The sequence below is a fragment of the Penaeus japonicus genome, unplaced genomic scaffold, assembly GCF_977035675.1.
Source record: "Penaeus japonicus unplaced genomic scaffold, GWHDUDI00000001_assembly GWHDUDI00000008, whole genome shotgun sequence".
Lineage (NCBI taxonomy): Eukaryota > Metazoa > Arthropoda > Malacostraca > Decapoda > Penaeidae > Penaeus > Penaeus japonicus.
Genome location: NW_028234410.1, coordinates 29,427,840 through 29,432,839, shown reverse-complemented (window position 1 = coordinate 29,432,839; position 5,000 = coordinate 29,427,840). Strand labels below are relative to the sequence as shown.

The 5,000-nt window shown below is 33.3% G+C and overlaps 1 protein-coding gene across 1 annotated transcript in view; it reads right to left on the bottom strand.

Moving 5' to 3' along the window:
- Positions 1-5,000, bottom strand: part of LOC122249654 (roundabout homolog 3) — a gene marked incomplete in the record, with an annotated part of 369,665 nt that overhangs the window by 74,198 nt on the left and 290,467 nt on the right.

Sequence of the window (5,000 nt, the reverse complement as noted above, 5' to 3'; positions counted from 1 at the left end):
CATCAGGTATAATTTTCATTATTTACAAGGTTATTTTCTTTGTGTTATCTTTAGAGTAGAGGTATTTTTATCCCAGTTATCTATTTATTTCTAAGAATATTATTTGTTATATGTATAGCATTGATTGGTTTAAATTATTTTCATGTTTTTAATAAAATTAGTTATAACACATTATGTTAGGTTTCATTCACAGCGATTTCAAGCTGCCTGAATCTAATATAATTGTTAATGTTAATGATAAGTATGATAATGATAATGATATAACAATGGCAATAATATTGATATAATTGATACAAAATAATAACCGAAAACAAACAAGGGACAAGGATGATCATCATTCCTGCAAGTTGAAGAATTTTCATTGCAACTTCCTCTTATGCGCTCATCAGTGATCAGAAAACAGTGTAAAAGAGTGACAAAAAGTTCACTTCCACTTAAATGCCAAAAAATGCTCTCCTAGTCTCCTCATAGGGAAATGCCAGAGAAAATTGCTGCTCATTGGGTTTCATTTCGAGTCAACATGATGCCGGTGTTTTTTTTTTTTTTTTTCTCTCTTTTTTATTAGAGGACTCACTACTCTGGACGTCAATTTTTATATCGACTGCTCGATCATAAATTGGCCAAGATGAACACCACGCAGAGATTGGCCATTCCGTTCACGATATGAACCAATTCCACTCCAACCATTGGGCCAACGACCCCGGTAGGAGGGCCACTTTGCCGTCCGTAACGCAAATGTGCACTTGTACAGCTTTACGAGATGGCCAGAACTACGGCCATGGGCGCAGCTTCATTATCGAAGCAATAATTTTACATCATGCACTGCCTGTCCACCTCGTCGTTCTCTGCGCTTGTGCGGATTCTGACCCTGTGTGACCCTTATGTTCATGTTGAGTGACCCTACCTACCCACTTTGTTTAGATTGCAAACATTATTCTGCAATGTTGCTGTTTGATGCAAGGCAATTATTGCCAGGATCGAAAGCAACAATGAGACTTTTGCTTGACATGGAAATGAAAGCTAGTTTAATTTCCATAGCAATGTGAATGATATTAACGGTCCCGGAATTTTGAATTATTATCAGGTCGTTGTCGAAAAAAAAAACTATACGGGTTTTATCATTTATCTTTATTAGCATCATTATCAAAATCGTGTTTACTATCATAATCATTACTGTTATTATTGTTGTTATTATTAATATTATTAACATCAACATCATCATTTTCATCATTGTCATCATTATCATTATCATCAGCATCTTTATCTTTATTATTACTATCATTATCTTTATCACTATTGTCATTACTTATATTTATTTATATGATCATTATGAATCACCATTATTTTATTGCTGTTATCATTATTTTAATTGTTATCATTATTCTAATTGTTATCATTATTATCATTTTTATCATTTTGTCATTATTTTCATTGTTATTATTATTATAATTTTATCATTATTGTTATCATAATTATTATTTTCATTATTGTTATTATCATTATTATTATTATCATTATTATTATTATTATTATTATTATTATAATAATAATAATAATAATAATAATAATGATTATTATTATTATTATTATTATTATTATTATCATTATTATTATTATCATCATTATCATTGTCATTATCATTATCATTATCATTATCATTATCATTATCATTATCATTATCATTATCATTGTCATTGTCATTGTCATTGTCATTGTCATTGTCATTGTCATTGTCATTGTCATTGTCATTGTCATTGTCATTGTCATTGTCATTATCATTATCATTATTATTATTAACATTATTGTCCCTACTATTACTACTACTACTACTATTATTCTCATTATTACTACTATTGTTTTTATTGTTTTTTTTCTACATTTGAGTTTATATTCAATTGTATCATTCTGCATAGATAGGAAATAACAGGCGTGTTTCACTGCGCATGTCTATTAACAAAAATATATAGATATATTAAGAAAGACAAACGTAAGTAGACTAGTGTAATAATGATAATGATAATAGATTGCCAGGATAATGGTGACATAATTGATGTAAATGGTAATAGTGATGATTAAAAAAATAGTGATGATGTTGATGAAATGGACAAAAATAAATCCTAATGTAAAATCTTTCCATCAAAAAGAAAAGAAAAGAAAAAAAAGAAGATTAAAAGAATGATAATAAAACATATGCGCATACATGCATACACATGTCTTCCCAGCAAGTACGACACACATCCCTCCGAAGAACTAGAGTAAAAAGATGAATATTCTGAAATTGCTGGAGAGGAAGAGAAGGTGGGGGAGGGGGGGGGGGGCAAGCAACCAAGGAATGGGGGAGGGAGGAAGGAAGGGAGGGAGGGAGGGAGGAATAGAGGGTGGGAGGGAGAGAGGAATAGAGGGAGGGAGAGAGGGAGGGAGGGAGGGAGGGAGGAATGGACGGAGGGAGGGAGGGAGGGAGGGAGGAATAGAAGGAGGGAGGGAGGGAGGGAAGGAAGGAGGGCGGGGGGGAAGAGAAAAAATATCCCTCCCAAGACGGTAACCTGTCAACCTGTCAGACTGTCAACCTTCTTGAAAAATGGGCAACTAAATTATCCAAGAGAAGTTGACAGCTTGGAACTTAGGTGAAACTTGAGACAAGTGGCTGGTCTTGGCAGTTCGGCGGAGGAAGCAAGGGTCAGGGAAGTGTGTGGAAGTCGTCCTCGAGAGATTGGACCTTGTGCAATCACCTTTCGGCCGTTTCTTTTATGATCAACGATTTTGAAAAATATGTACATCTAATATTTTAATGTGACTTAAGTTATATAAGATCTGTTTTTTTTTTTTTCATGAGATGGACTGAAATAATTTCTTACGGAATTTACTCAACTATTTTCTTTTGGAATGTTGTCAGTCTCTTTCTTATGGAATGTTGTCAATCTCTTTCTTATGGAATGTTGTCAATCTCTTTCTTATGGAATGTTGTCAGTCTCTTTCTTATGGAATGTTGTCAGTCTCTTTCTTATGGAATGTTGTCAATCTCTTTCTTATGGAATGTTGTCAATCTCTTTCTTATGGAATGTTGTCAGTCTGTTTCTTATGGAATGTTGTCAGTCTCTTTCTTATGGAATGTTGTCAATCTCTTTCTTATGGAATGTTGTCAGTCTGTTTCTTATGGAATGTTGTCAGTCTCTTTCTTATGGAATGTTGTCAATCTCTTTCTTATGGAATGTTGTCAGTCTGTTTCTTATGGAATGTTGTCAGTCTATTTTTTATGGAATGTTGTCAGTCTGTTTCTTATGGAATGTTGTCAGTCTCTTTCTTATGGAATGTTGTCAGTCTCTTTCTTATGGAATGTTGTCAGTCTGTTTCTTATGGAATGTTGTCAGTCTGTTTCTTATGGAATGTTGTCAGTCTCTTTCTTATGGAATGTTGTCAGTCTCTTTCTTATGGAATGTTGTCAGTCTGTTTCTTATGGAATGTTGTCAGTCTCTTTCTTATGGAATGTTGTCAGTCTCTTTCTTATGGAATGTTGTCAGTCTGTTTCTTATGGAATGTTGTCAATTGATTTCTTATGGAATGTTGTCAATTGATTTCTTATGGAATGTTGTCAATTGATTTCTTATGGAATGTTGTCAATTGATTTCTTATGGAATGTTGTCAATTGATTTCTTATGGAATGTTGTCAATTGATTTCTTATGGAATGTTGTCAATTGATTTCTTATGGAATGTTGTCAATTGATTTCTTATGGAATGTTGTCAGTCTGTTTCTTATGGAATGTTGTCAATTGATTTCTTATGGAATGTTGTCAATTGATTTCTTATGGAATGTTGTCAGTCTGTTTCTTATGGAATGTTGTCAATTGATTTCTTATGGAATGTTGTCAATTGATTTCTTATGGAATGTTGTCAATTGATTTCTTATGGAATGTTGTCAGTCTGTTTCTTATGGAATGTTGTCAATTGATTTCTTATGGAATGTTGTCAGTCTGTTTCTTATGGAATGTTGTCAGTCTGTTTCTTATGGAATGTTGTCAGTCTGTTTCTAATGGAATGTTGTCAGTTTATTTCTTGTTGAATGTATTCCGTATATTTAGTATGAATTCATTATTTTTTTTATGTGATTTCTCATCAATCGGCCGATTTTATTTGCTCAAAATGTAATCATAAAAAAATATTAATCTGAAATTTACCGCTTAAGTTTAGTGCACTTGATGCGATATTTAGCATGGATTTTATCTGGTACAAAATACATTTATTAAATATGCGTTATTTGGCAAGAATTCTATTCATTTGGCTTGGTTATTTCGGGAATAAAATGGATTTAATACATTTCGTATGAAATTAGAAACTTAATGGTATTTATATAACTTATTTAGTAAAAAAATAAATCCATTCAATTTTGTTCAGTTTATTTGATACGATATTAATTTATTTGGCAGAATTCGATGAAAAATTTACATTGGGTTCAGCATTGATAGGAAACTTATAAATTTGGGTAAATCATATATGCATGTGTATGTATGCAGCGCACGAGAGAGAGAGAGAGAGAGAGAGAGAGAGAGAGAGAGAGAGAGAGAGAGAGAGAGAGAGAGAGAGAGAGAGAGAGAGAGAGAGAGAGAGAGAGAGAGAGAGAGAGAGAGAGAGAGAGAGAGAGAGAGGAGAGAGAAGAGGGAGAGGGAGAGAGAGAGAGAGAGAGAGAGAGAGAGAGAGAGAGAGAGAGAGAGAGAGAGAGAGAGAGAGAGAGAGAGAGAGAGAGAGAGAGAGAGTTTGTGTGTGACGCATATGAACATAGCCTTTCATAACCGAAATATTCCGCATGAACTTTATAAGGAAAAGAAAGAAAGAAAGAAGAAGAAGAAGAAGAAGAAGAAAACGGTACTGCCAATAATTTCTTGAAATATATTTACATTAGACCTCATGACACACATCAAAGGTCATTTGCATGTTTCTTCTTCCCTCATTCTATTTTTTTTTCCTTTCCCCCTTTCCCCCTTTCTCCCCCCTTTTTTAGGATAAT